This window comes from Heterocephalus glaber, unplaced genomic scaffold (assembly GCF_053883595.1).
Source record: "Heterocephalus glaber isolate CG9 unplaced genomic scaffold, H.glaber_assembly_v1.0 deba00001555, whole genome shotgun sequence".
In the NCBI taxonomy this organism is placed as follows: domain Eukaryota; kingdom Metazoa; phylum Chordata; class Mammalia; order Rodentia; family Bathyergidae; genus Heterocephalus; species Heterocephalus glaber.
The window spans coordinates 2495946-2509149 of NW_028258346.1; the positions used below are offsets into that span (position 1 = coordinate 2495946).

The following is a 13204-nucleotide window of genomic DNA, read 5'->3' on the forward strand; positions in this document are numbered from 1 at the left end:
TGAGATGCCACCTCACACCTCTTAGAGGGCTGTTACAAAAGGATGAAAGATAAATGTTGGAGAGGATGTGGAGAAAAAGGCACCTCTGGCATACTTAGAGGGAATGTAGATTAGTACAGCCCTTAGGGAAAGCACTATGGAGGTTCTGCAAGAAATGAAAAGTCAGGGGTGGTGGCACATTCCCATGATCCCCGTTGCTTTGGGAGGCTGAGGCAGACGGACCGCAAGTTCAAGTTCACCGGTACAATTTTAGCAAGACCCTGTCTCAAAATTTTAAAAAGATTTGGGGATTTGGGTCAGTGGCTGAGCACTGGGCTAGCATGTGCAAGGCCTTGGGTTCAATCTCTAGTGCTGAAAACAACCAAAAACTAGAATTGTCGTATGAACCAGCAATTCCACTACTATGTTTCCAAGGGATTTGAAATTAGTATGTTAAAGAAGTATCTGCACTCATGTTCGGTGAAGTATTATTCACAACTGCCAAGAAACTGGATCAACCTAAGTGTTCAACAAATGAATGGATAAAAATATATATATTATTCTCAGTCTTTAAAAAGAATGAAATATTGTTATTTGTAACAACAGGGATGTCCCAGAAGGATGATAAGTGAAATAAACCAATACTTTATGACCTTACATGTAGCATCTTAAATTGAGTTCACCAGAGGCAGAGAGTAGAATAGTGGTTGTCAGGGGTCAAGGGGGAACAGGTGGATGGGATTAGGGACCTGCCATAAAGTTTTAGATAGGCAGAATAAGTTCCCAAAATCTGTTATACAACATGCTTAGTAGATTTTGTATTCTCAGCAAAAACTTAAGAATGAGAGAGAAGACATGCTATGGCTTGTATCTAGATGTCCCCCCAAAGCCTCATGCACTCATAGGTGGGGCTTTTTGGAGGTGGCTGGATCTAGGGTGTGTGAATAACTAAATTAGCCCACTGATTGGTTTAGCATTGTTCTGGGTGTGGATAATGCAAGGTCCACTGTGGGTGTGGGTGGCACCAACCAATAGGCTTGTAGCCTGGATGGAATAAAAGGGCTAAAAGGGAAAGTAAGGCTCACTGCTGCTGCTGCTTTGCCGCTTCCTGCCTGCCCTGTTGTGAACTATTTCTCTGCCATGGCACCTTGCCTTGGAGCCAGGTGACTGTGGATTGAAACCTCTACAAACTGTGAGCTAAACATTTCCTCCTTTAACTTGTGGGTTTTGGGTATTTTGTCCTAGCAATGAGGAAGTGACTAAGACAATACATTAATGCAATTTAATTATTCTGTAATTGATATATATTTTAAGATGTGCAGTAAATAATAAAGATATAATTTGCCTTTAAAACATTTCAAACAATAGCTCAAGATAAATTATTTTGACTTAAACCATTACAAAAGTATTCAGGTAAAGTCTTAAGTTTAGAATTTTGAAATAGATCATGCTTTCGTATAGGAATATTCTAATGACTTGAAGGAAATTCCAGAGCTGCTTCAGAAAATATTTTCACTCAGTGTTTATTGAAAACCCTAATGCATCGCTTATGGTTAAGAGAGAATTGAGTTGAAGACTGGGAGATAGCTAGTGGTAGAACACCTGCCTAGCATATATGAGCCCTTGAGTCAATACTAAGCACCAAAAAACAAACACACAGTAGAAAGAATGAGTTGGAACAGCAACTCATTATTTTCAAGACTGATATTTTAAAAGACAATGTACCAGTGATATTGTAGAATGATTATTGATTGCCTGTTTTCTCATTAAATTCAGATTACCTGCATAGCAGGAATATCACTGAAGTTATGATGTATTTTCATCACATTCAGGTGGTGCTCAATTTCAAATTGTCCCATAACTTACTACGCAAGTTCACTTTGATCATTTGATTAGGGTGATGTAGTCCAGATTTCACTGTAAAGTATTTTTTGTAGTATTTTATGAAGTGGTGTATTTGAGACTACGTAAATATTATATTCATCAAATTTTGAAGTTGTTTATCTTTTAATACTAATATGGACTCATAGTTTCCTGATATAGTGGTTCTCAAAATTGAGTACGGGTCAAAATCCCTTGGGGAGAGTGTTAGCAAACTGCTCACTTCATGGCCAGGGCTGGGGTAGGGAGGAGAAGCTGGAATCCCACAGACCCCTCAAGGGCACACCCCTAGTGACTTCAGGGTCTTCCACTCCCACCAGCTCCATTTCCTAAAGGTCCACAACAATTCCCAATGGCACCACCCTGGGACCAAACCTCTAGTAGAGACCTTTGGGAGACATCAAAATATAGCAGAGGGCTTGTTGAAACTGACTGCCAGTCCACGCCTACAGGGTTCCCACTGTGGGTGTGGAGTGGGACCTGAGAATGTATATTTTCTAACAAGTTTGCAGGTGATACCATTTCTGCTGGTCCATAGGCCATACTATTAATCATTTTAATAATCTAATGTCTTTAATTTGGCCAGTGGTAAACTGGCTTCTGTGGCTCATTCACAAATTGCCTTCATTACTTTTTTCCTACAAGATGTTCCAGGCTTATCTTGTATTTTCCCTGGAACTGGCTATTTCTCCAAGGAGCCCTGGTTTCTTTCACTACAGAGTGGTACTTAGAAGCCAAGATCTGAACACTGGATGTGCTTGTTGCTTTGGGTAAAGTTCTATTACCAAGCCCTTTCATAAGACAAATCTAGGAAACATGTACATACATATATACACATATTGTATACACATATATGCAAAATTCTATCTAAGTTGCTCTATCTGTATATATTGAAATCCGTGACTTCATACTAATGTCTCCAATTCTAACAACATGATAGGATTCCTCTCTCCTCTGACATTGAGGGACTGGGTCTCATTAGCTTTAAGATACTTAAAAGGGCACAGTGGCCCAGGTCTGCAATCCTGGCTACTCAGGAGATTGAGGCAGGAGGATCACAAGTTTGAGGCCAGCCTAGGCAAATTAGTGAGACCTTGTCTCAAAAAATAAAACAGACTGGTGGATGTAGCTCAGTGGTACAGTGCTTGCCTAGCATACAGAAGTCCATGGGTTTAATTCCTAGTACCACACACTCACCAGGTAGACATAGATGATGAGAGAGAGAGAGAGAGAGAGAGAGAGAGGCCCTCCATGTAGCCAATCTTTCATCACAACTGCTGCCCCCTTGCACATGGACACCCTCCTTATTCCACTCAGCTCTGCCACTTCATACCAGGCTGCTCTGATCATGGATATGGCCTCTGTCACCGACACTCTCTTCAGCCTGCTGGGGCTGAGTCCTTTATACCCGGAACCTCTCCACAGATGCTTATCCCGCCTTGGCCCACTCAGTTACTTTGGTACTGAATTGTTCAGAAAGCAGAAAGAAGCGTTATACCCATAAGTATTGAATATGTGTTGTTAAGTCAGAGAGAGAAGGATGGAGGGAGGCAAGAAGGAAGAGCAAGCAGAATACCTTTTTAAGACAAACTTGCCTAGCAGCATGTACAAACGACAGAGGAAGCTAGAACTCTTAAGCTGCCATGGCTGAAGAGAGTTGGAGAGCCCAGAACCCAAGGCCAATTTATCTCAGCTGGTCTTAACTCCATCTTGTTGAGGCCCAAGGGATTTGAAAACCACTGCTTAAAACCAAGTCAGTTAACTTTTGCCCTAGCATCCAAGCGCTAGGCTGCTCAAGATACTCACCGTGGTTTCCAGTTGTTCACATTTAATGATGACTGAAGAGCAAAGCTGTAAAGTTATTTTCAGAGTTTGTTTAACTTCTAAGTAAGTCACAGATTACTTAACAGAGCTGTGACCTTAACATAGAGTGAGCTTAATGAGGAGACTTAGGACCACAGTTTTGATGAGGAATTCGTCAATGAAATTTACTGGATTTTAAAAGTATTGGAGAAAAGCATCAATACTAATGGCTTTGAAGTACAACTCTCCAGAAATTATTTGAAGATTTATTTTTGTGATATGAAAAATAATTGGCCACTTTGTATACAATTCTATATTTTATGTTTGAGCCAGTATGAAAATCATAATGTATTTCAGAAAAATAAAATCTGTAAATAGTGACTTTGGTATGTGTCATTGGCAAGCTGGCTCTTAACATATTGAGATTCTAAAACTGCCAGGAACTAGCAACATACTTCAATTGTGTCTTTGATGAAAGATTTCTGACAACACACCTAAGCTGACATATAGCATATAGATAGTCTATTGCAAAATGATTTTTCAGAGTGATAGAAATCAAGCATGAAAGTGGGCAGGGGTAGATTTTGGTTAATTTGAAATCCAGTTTACTTTTAACTTGGTATAATGAAATGTTGTTGGGGGAGTTAATGATTCCCAATTTCATAGGCTTCTATCTTTTAAAAAGCATTTTGAAAGCTATTTTAACATCTAAATCCCTGAGCATAGAAGCTGAAACTGATGCTAATAAAAGTCGTTTGTCCTTTTTCCTTGGCATGAATAAAAGTGTGAAAAACATGCTTCATAGAAACAAATGATTTATGAAGTTTTTACTGATTTCTTGGAATTTATATTCCATATTAGAGAAGCATCAATGGTGACATCATTAAGATTACAATAATGATTCAACATTTTCCCTCTAGTAGTTGAGAAATAGTTTTGGTGATTTAGAGTATTTTAGTTGTACCTATGATAAGGTCTTAAAAGCAGAAAGAATCAATGACAAAATGTTAAAGCGGGTTTCATTTGGCCATTGCTAACCTGTCAAATTATCTTTACTTCAACTCAAGCAAGTTGTAGAGTTAGCGCTGAATGGCATAGATTCTTAAAATTCCTTATCTCCATTGGCTCCTCCCTACCTGTAATGTGTGGAGCTTTTATCTAAGCTTATGGTATATGGGTGTATGTTTATGGCTGAATTGAGTTTGCTTCTCTTCCTCAAGTTGTAATTTAACTTCATGCAGAGGAACTGAGGTTCCATTGAGTCAGGTCAGGCCAGGTGTTAGAAATATGATAGATTACTTATGAAGTAGAAAAAGGAAGTTAAAAGCAAGCTTTTGAAATACTGCCTTTTGATCTTTCAAAAAGAGCTTAATGTTTAAGCATAAGTTTAATATGTGTGGATATTTCCTACTGGAGACAAGGAAGAATTTACATTTTATCAGCAAAAAGCTCCATAAAACTAGTTGTAATTATCATGATAGATACATTGTCCTTTTCTGGGTATAGCCATTTATTTGGGTTATAATATTCATTGTGGAAATGTGATTTTAAGATTTAGTACACTCTACCTAAGACAGGAAATGTACTGTAGTGTTTAGAGGTAATATGTATTTCCAAAAGTGAGTGAGGGCAAACATTTTTCGGGTGATATTTGAATTGTGTCATGAAACTTGTATTTGGTTTCTGTGATGTTATGTCTGAGTCTGACTTTGCGCAGGACAAAGTCCTTCACTGTACCTGTAGGTCTCAGGTAGACTGGAATAGCTACTGCTCCCTGAATATGCTGTGAAACTTTCCTCCTCTGTTCCCCACTCACATGCTTCCTCTCAAGCCATCTGCCTCCCATTCCTCACATGCCTGCTCCATTCTCCTGCACCCCTCAGAGACAATCTCTTGGGAGCCACCCTACCCCCTTCAGAGCTGAAATAATCCTCATGACACTCCATTTTGCCTTAGCTTATAATTATACCATAGTTGCGTGATTTCTTTTTTGCTGCCAGCCCTTTAACACAAGTATGGTATATTAAAGCACTTTATAAACCAGTAGCATGCACATGAAAATGACTTGATAAAATTTGAATAAACACTTGTCTTCTTAGGACAAAAAAGGTTTTTTTCTTTCTAGAGTTAAAGTTTCCATATGTTTAATATACAGTAAACATTTCAGGTATTCTAAATTAAATGAGTATAGGAGTAAGAATAATGAATGAAAACCAGAGGACCCTTCCGATTGACGACAGGCCATGTTAGAGCTGCATAAACCACTTTATAAGCAAATATGTAAATAAGTGGATAAGAAAATAAGATATTTTATTATTATTATTTACTACACCTTATGGAGTTCCATGCACAGGAGCAAGTGTTTAGTTTTTCCTTCTCCTCCTTTACAGCTTCTGTGAAACCAAGCTGAGGATTCCACAGTGATTCGGTTTGATTTTCCTTCATATGAAAAGCTGTGTTGGTGCTTAGGTACAAGATTTTTCTGTACTGTGTATGGTGGAAAGTAGAATTGCGTTTCAGTCACAGTTGTTAGTTTCTTTTTTAGTACATAGGCATGCTTCTTTGAAAAACAACAATAATAGCCAACAATAAATGTAACTATAATGCTGAGCCCAGTTCTAAGTGGACCATTAAGTCAGCTGGATTCTTATATCAGCCCTGTGGGTTGGTGTGTTTTCATCCTTCACATATGGGGACAGGGAGGTAGGTCACACACCTATGAAGGGGCAGGTCCAGGACATGAGTCCGGAAGTCTGGCTCTACATTTCACATCCCCGTATCTGATTAAAGAGGCTACTCACAGTCTCAGAGTCTGAGAACTATGAAAGGAAGGTTTTGAGCAAATGGCAACACTAGAAGATTCTGATGCTTAAAGTAAGCCCCAGCTCAAAGGCCCTGTCTGTCTTGCCTATTTAGTTGCTGATTTTCTGAGGCTTCCTTAGCACTTTATTTATTTCTGTGTTGCATCCATCATGTTTATTGATGTAATGTTCCCATTTACATGCCTGTCCTTTCCTCTGGGAGAAAGGATCCCATGATATTAGTGGCAGGAATTTAACTACCCTCCCAGAATCTCCATTATTCTCACTAAATTATGATCTAAGTAGAAACAAGGTGCTTGCTATGTAAACCAGCTTTGAGGCAACTTTCTTCTCCTTCTAGACTCCCTTCATGTGGGAACGAGGTAGCTGCCACTGTGTTCTGCAACTTTATGTCAAACATATAGCACAATGCCTGGCTCATTCATTCAACCGAGCAATGGGGCAGTTTCTTGCTAGGCATTGCCTTGGGCTCTGGAATTATAGCAGTAACCAAAACAGCCTGAGCTTCTTGTCCTCATCTGGTGTGCTAGTGTATCATATAACACAACGGCAGGTTGTATAAGTGCCATGATGAACAATAAAGATGGAAAGTGATGGGTGAGCTCAGATTTGGAGTCCTTCTATGAACATGGCAGGTGCCTCATAAATTTTAGAATGAATGAAAATTAAAGGTTAAGATAGAAATGCTCAAATGGGTAGGGGAACTAGGGAGGGGTGGGGGAAAGGAAGGAAGGGAAAGAAAAAATGAGAAAAGAAGGAAAAAATGGAAATAAAGCTTTTGTAAATAAAGAGGGGTGGAGGGGTTGAAGGGAGCGAAGGGAAAGGGGAAAAAACTAAGAACCAAGATATATCAGGTACAGGTACAAATTCCCTATGATGAATGTGATCATTATGTATACCTACAATGTATCAATAAACTTAATTGAAAAAAAAGAAATTGTGTAAACAAGAATCAACTATTATGTTACAATTCCATCTTGAAGGGTGAACATGTGTTTAACCCACTCTTAAAAATAAAGTTGGCCTCTACAAGTGAGGCCCTGCTAGAAATTTTTGACTTGGATTCAAGAACTTGAACTTTTACAAACAGAAGGATAGTTTCCAGGGTCCTGTTTACATGCATCATTCAGTTAATGAACTGGTTAATATTTTCCCCCTGGGGACGACTGAAGAAAGATGGCTCGTACTCTGGGATGACAAAGAGAAAATAACTTTTCTGAGTGAATAAATGAGGCATGCCACCAATGGTGCTAACTGGGATGCCCGCCAAAATGTAGCGCAGCTGGTACTTGTTCTCATTGAAAGTCCTTCTGTGTCCTAGTCTGTCATTGGAAGAGTGGCTTTGGAGGCTGCTACTCTGCTACTTTGTTTGGCTTCCGAGGACAACCGCTAATTAGGACGTTATGTATCTGAGGACTGTGGCCCTTTCCAAGACTTTGCCGGTTCTTAGGAAAGGAGCTTTGAAAGGAAAGGTTGGGGTTGGCTTCCTGGTGCTGGAGTTTGGGGAAAATCCAGCTCCAAAGTGTCCACTTTGGAGAGCCTGCCCGACGTCCACCTCTCCACACCCCACTTCCCAACAGCCCTGTGCTCAGGCCACTGGCCTGGCACTGCTTCTGGTGGATGCGGTTGCTTTATCTGTGTCTCTTTCTTTGGCTAATTTGGGATCCCTTACGAATGGGAGCTTCAGTGTCTCTCCTTTTACCCATAAAGCCTGACAGTGCTCAGGAATTAATTGCTGACACAGGGTGGGTGCTCTGGAATTCCTTGCTGCACGCGATCTGATAACGTCATCTCCTCAAGCATACACACCGGAGGAAAAAGTCTCTCCCAGCGCTGCAGACAGACAGACACACTTTAGCTTCTTCAGGCAGGTGTGGAAGCTTCCAGAAGTGCTGCAGCCTGGGGAGTGTTGCGCTTCTGGAGTGGAGTGCCCAGGACGCTAGCGCCTGTTCCTGCCACTCAAGCTGCTCTGTGGGCATGACAGGAAGGGTGGCTTGCCCGGCTTGAGTTCCCAGAACCAGAACAACAAGCCCACGGTGGGGATTTCCCTTTGAAAAAGACATCTGTCCCACTTCACCGGTCTGTGCTTTGCCTTGACAAAGCTGGTCTAATTTCTCATTTGCAAGAGATTTTCTTGATTTTTACATGTCTGCAAAAGAAGATCTAGCAGGTTTTTCCTTTTCAAAGTGAGCTTTGGAAATGACAGACTGAACCTGGTCTGTCAAAGGTGAAGAAAGACTTTTCCACGCCTCACCACCTCTCTCCTACTCATTTTGTCATTCATCCTCTCCCAAGCAGGTCCAAGAATGCTAAGCATTAGCTGACTCCTGTCAGGAGGAAAAGCCTTTCTACCAGCTTTTCTTTTTTTTTTTTTTTTGAGACAGGGTCTTGCTATGTAGCCCAGGCTGGCCTTGAACTCCTGGCAATCCTCCTGCCTCAGCCTCCTGAGTGCTGAGATTACAAGGGTGAGCCACTGCACCCTGTACTTACTTTTCTTTTTCCTTTTTTCCTTCCCTTCTCTTTCCTCCCCTCCTTTTTTTTTTCTTTTTTCTTCTCCTTCCTCTGTCTCTGTCTCTCTCTCTCCTCAGTGCTGGGGATTGATGTCAGAGTCTCGTACACGCTGGGCAAACACAACCACAGAGCTATATCCTCAGCCCTTTTATTTTAATTTTATTTAAATTAGCCAAGGTGGCCTTGAACTTGTGATCCTCCTGCCTCAACCTCCCAAGTAGCTGGAATTGCACAGTGTAGGCCACCATGCCTCCCGTCTACTAGCTCTTTGGAGGGAGCAATTTGAATATTTTCTTTTTTGGTTTTATTTTTGCGTTACCGGGGATCAAACTCGGGACCTTGCGTTTTTGAGGCTGATGGCAGATCCACTGAACTAAGTCCCTGGCCCAAATATTTTCTGTGGAAGCATTTGGAGTTGTTTCTTTGGGAGCAAGAGTGATTCTAGAGTCACTACTGTTTTCTGTGGAATAAGAAACCCAAAGCTGCCTCTTTATTGAAGCTTAGAGTGGCTTTCAGGTCAGCAGAGGCCAAACTATGATAAATGGAAACTTCCAAAAATATGGCACAGGAGTAGAATAATCTCTTTTTAAAATGTCCCATTTGCTGAATGTAGTGGTACACACCTATAATCCTAGTTACTTGGGAGGCTGAGACAGAAGGATTCCAAGTTTGAGGCCAGCGTGTGCAACAAAATAAAAAATAAAAAAGGTTGGAGATGCAGCTCAATGAAAAGGCCCTACATTCAATGTCCAGTACAGAAAAAAACAAAAGTGTGTATGTGAGGGGGAAGTGTGTGGGGATATAATCAGTTCAAAGGTCCTGGGTTCAATCCCTAGTACTACCAAAACAAAACCCAGAACATCCTCTTTAAAGTCAGTTCTAAGTAGTGTGTGCCTGTCCCACTTACCAGAGAGGTTAAGGCAGGTGGGTCTCAAGTTGAAGGCCAGCCTGGGCAATACAGCAAGACTTTATCTCTAAAACGAACAAAATCAAGCAAGCAAATGAACAAAACCCTAAAATAAATAAAATAAAATCAACTCTAGGGGAAACTGCTGGTGTATTAGCTGTTGATTATAATACTGAATCTTGTTTACATGTCATAAAATATTCTGTTAGAATATTCTGAAGATTGGAAGAAGCTCAGAATCCAACTAGAATGGTAGAATTTCCCATATCGGAGGAGCAATATGTTATGAAGGGGATGCACTTTAGTTTGGTCATAATGGAATCTCCTTCCACTCCAGTCCTGTCACTGACTAGCTCCGTGACCTTGGGTAGACTTTGGGTAGACCTTGGATAGACTCCATGACCTTTCAGTTTCTTCATGTGGAAGTTGGAGATAATAATATTATCTTACAGAATTATTGGGTAGGTTCAGGGAGAATTCACAAAGCTCTTGCACCTCTGCTTGACACACAATCATTTTTCAAAATGTGGCATCATTATCACTTTGAACTCTCTCACTGTAAAAATGCCATAAGCATCTGTCAGGAACAAATTTCATTTTGTTCTTTTGGCGGTATTTATACCTATTTTTATGTCGGGATAATTCTCTCATTCCAAAAATTAAATACAGAATTGTATGGTCTCCCTGGAAAACAACTACTTGTCATCTTACGTTGAAAAGAAATTACAAGCTAGAACTAACCCAGCAAGAGTAAATGAGATTATCCGGGGAGAGAGGGAACGGCTGAGAGGCTGAGAAAGAAGCTCACAGGAGCCCTGATCCTTAAGGGTCGGGCAGCAGCAGAGATCCCAGAAAGGAGAGTGGGGGTGGGGGTGGGGCGGCTGGAGAGTCCTTGAAGCCAAGGACATTTTATGGATGACAGTGAGAGGTCAAGCGTCTGCTGGAATACAGGTGGGTCATGGGTCACCGGGCTTAGAGCTCCTCCCTGGGGCAGTTGCTTCCAAAGTCTGCAGCTGGGAACACTGGAAGGGCTTGGAGAGTGCGAGTCCAAGAATCCTTGAATCAAAGAGTCTAAGCCAGAAAGGGGTCTGGAGGTGAGAGCTTTGGTTTTTGTCTTAACAAGATGGACGCCTCTGTTCAAACGCTGATGGGAAGGCGCTGTGGAGAAGGAGGAGTTGAGATGGGGTGGATCTGTGAGCCCAAGGAGGCAGGAGAGGCGGAATACTGGGAGAGGAACACATTTCCCTTGGGCCTGGGGGAGGAGGCCAGGCCGGGTGGAGAAGCAGACAGGTTTGTAGGTGGACTGGTGAGGCTCCTTCCCACAACTTCTCTTTTCTTGTGAAGTTGGGGGTGGGATATTTTTCAGCAGGGGCAGAGCGTGAGTAGAAGTGATAGGATAGCAGATTTGGGGAACAGAGAAAATTTGAATTCACTGTCACGAAGACTGGCAGGGAAAGCTCTTGGGAATCTAGAGAGGTTGCTGGACGGCTCTAGTTCTCCTTGCAGCTGGTGATCATGAGCTTGCAGGGGCCCAACCAAGCTCAAGGTTGAAGGACATTTTTCCTACATGGCTTTAATCTAAGATCCTGAATCACTTAGAAATGAGATATATGTTTATGATCACACTGACAATCCTTAAAACAAGGCAGCAGTATTCTGGATTTGTAAATTTATTCATGCTTTGACTTCTTTAATCAAAAGTCCCAGAGATAAGTGATTCCAAAACAAGAGGACAGACTAGAGAAATAAAAAGTAACCAGAAACGAAGGTCTAGTAGAATTTGGGACTCTGACTCGCCACAGGGTCTGATGAATTTACACCGAGTATCAGATGTGATGTTCTCCAAGTTGCTGACTGGTTGTTCAAACATTCTGAATTTATTCTGGGAACTCAGAAATTAATATTAACTCATCACTCCTATTCCTTTTGTTCTTGGTGATAAGAACAGGAGTCTTACAGTTTGGGAATTTCAGTCCCACCGCAGGTAAGAGTAGATCATTGGCTCACTTCCTTATCATTCGTTTGTCCTAAGATTTTCTCAGGAACATCATCTCCAAGTTGGAGCAGAACATCTGTGTTTTACAAGATTTTCACCAATGCTGCCTATCCAGTCATTCTGCAAGTGATCGAACATTTACTCTTTCATTGTTACCTTTTACAAAATCTTATTCTTAAAGAAAAATCTTGTTATTCCTAACAAGAGCCACTTTTTCACATTCTGGAGTCCAGTCTGGTAAGAGACATTATTTTTCTTTTTTTTATGGTACTGGGGATTGAACTTGGGACCTTGTGCTTTCGAGGCAGGCAGCGGAACCACTGAGCTAAATCACCAGCCCTGACATATTATTTATCTTAGTCTCTCTCTCTCTCTCTCTCTCTCTCTCTCTCTCTCTCTCTCTCTCTCTCTCTCTCTCTCTCTCTCTCTCTCTCTCTCTCTCTCTCATATATATATATATATTTTGGTACTGGGGATCGAACCCGGGTCCCTGCACTTGCGCAGCAGGTAGCAAAACCACTGAGCTAAATCCCCAGGCCCTCTTAGTCTACATTTTTGTAATATAGGAACCTTAGCCTAAGTTATGACATAAGGAGTAGAGGCTGCTTATCTATGTGTGCATAACACGCACAAATGTGTGTGTTCTCGTATGTAAGTATGAACTGGTCAGTCTTGGGTAGAGCATCCAAGGTCAGAATGTGAGCTTTAGCATTCTTTTATCTCCAGCTTTCCCCTGAAGTGATTCTCTATGCAAACACAGTGATGGAAGTTTCCACTTGGAGAGGTCTAGGTCAAATGGTTATGTGCAGTTGAGAAAGCTGAGATTTGTGATTTGCTAGAACCCAAATTTCCTGTAAGTTTTCTTAACCTATTTAATCCTGTTTCCTTTCTGTTCAATGGGGATAACAGTAACACTTTCCTCATAGTTATCTTTAAAATGTCACTAAGAATTAAAGTATAGAGTTCAGAGTAAAGCGAATGTTTGATGAATCTTCAATGAACTAAAATATTTGGTTTTAAGATACACTTGAATGTCAGATTATGTGCAAATAGCTACTAAGGGTAAAGAATATTTCTATTACTAATTTTCATTTCCTTTCATTCCATTCCACGGTGCATGTGAACAGTTGGGGCTGTGCTATAAAAACTGTTTTAAATTGGGAGATTTCCGTATTGTTTTTTATTTACAGCTATAGTTCCTTATATAGTTTTAAAAAGTCTTTAATGTATTTTTTCACCAAAATCAGGCAAATGGTAGAGCTCCCGTGTGCTCACACACAGCTTTCCCCACCATCGGTACCCTGC

General features: G+C 41.0%; 1 long non-coding RNA gene across 1 annotated transcript in view; it reads left to right on the forward strand.

Annotated features, from left to right (window-relative positions):
* The first annotated feature begins 9995 nt into the window (after window positions 1–9995).
* The window catches only part of LOC110350327 (uncharacterized), a 37817-nt gene continuing 34608 nt past the window's right edge, over window positions 9996–13204 (forward strand). The window contains exons 1-2 of the long non-coding RNA XR_015442834.1: window positions 9996–10997; window positions 11936–12136. This is a non-coding gene — a long non-coding RNA (uncharacterized LOC110350327). The remainder of the gene's footprint in view (window positions 10998–11935; window positions 12137–13204) is intronic.